Source organism: Sinocyclocheilus anshuiensis, unplaced genomic scaffold, assembly GCF_001515605.1.
Source record: "Sinocyclocheilus anshuiensis isolate Anshui unplaced genomic scaffold, SAMN03320099.WGS_v1.1 scaffold330, whole genome shotgun sequence".
NCBI lineage: Eukaryota > Metazoa > Chordata > Actinopteri > Cypriniformes > Cyprinidae > Sinocyclocheilus > Sinocyclocheilus anshuiensis.
Window position 1 is genome coordinate 977,552 of NW_015547689.1, and position 363 is coordinate 977,914.

At 34.4% G+C, this 363-nt stretch overlaps 1 protein-coding gene across 11 annotated transcripts in view; it reads left to right on the forward strand.

Moving 5' to 3' along the window:
* The window catches only part of LOC107703517 (neural cell adhesion molecule 1-like), a 262,247-nt gene that overhangs the window by 173,370 nt on the left and 88,514 nt on the right, over positions 1–363 (forward strand). The gene's annotated exons all lie outside the window — the stretch shown is intronic.

Consider the following 363-nt stretch of genomic DNA (forward strand, 5'->3'; position numbering starts at 1 on the left):
CGCGTTTTCTCATATCGCGATATTATCGCAAATGCAATTAATCGTTCAGCCCTACAGAGAAACCTCTTCAGATGATTCAACCACGAGTTGATTCAACATAGGCAGTGGACCAACTCCAGGGTGGGCTAAAAGTAGCCAACTGTTATTGTAATTTATTAACTATGCACATCATAAACATGTCTTCTTAGACAATGTATGGGTGTCATGTCATAAAATATTTTAGCATGACTGAATTTATATTTAACGTGATCACAGTTTAATAAAAACATTGTAAGTTACTAATTAATTTAATTATTTAAAGGGGTCATATGATGCTATTTCAAGTTTTCCTTTCTCTTTGGAGTGTTACAAGCTCTTGGTGCA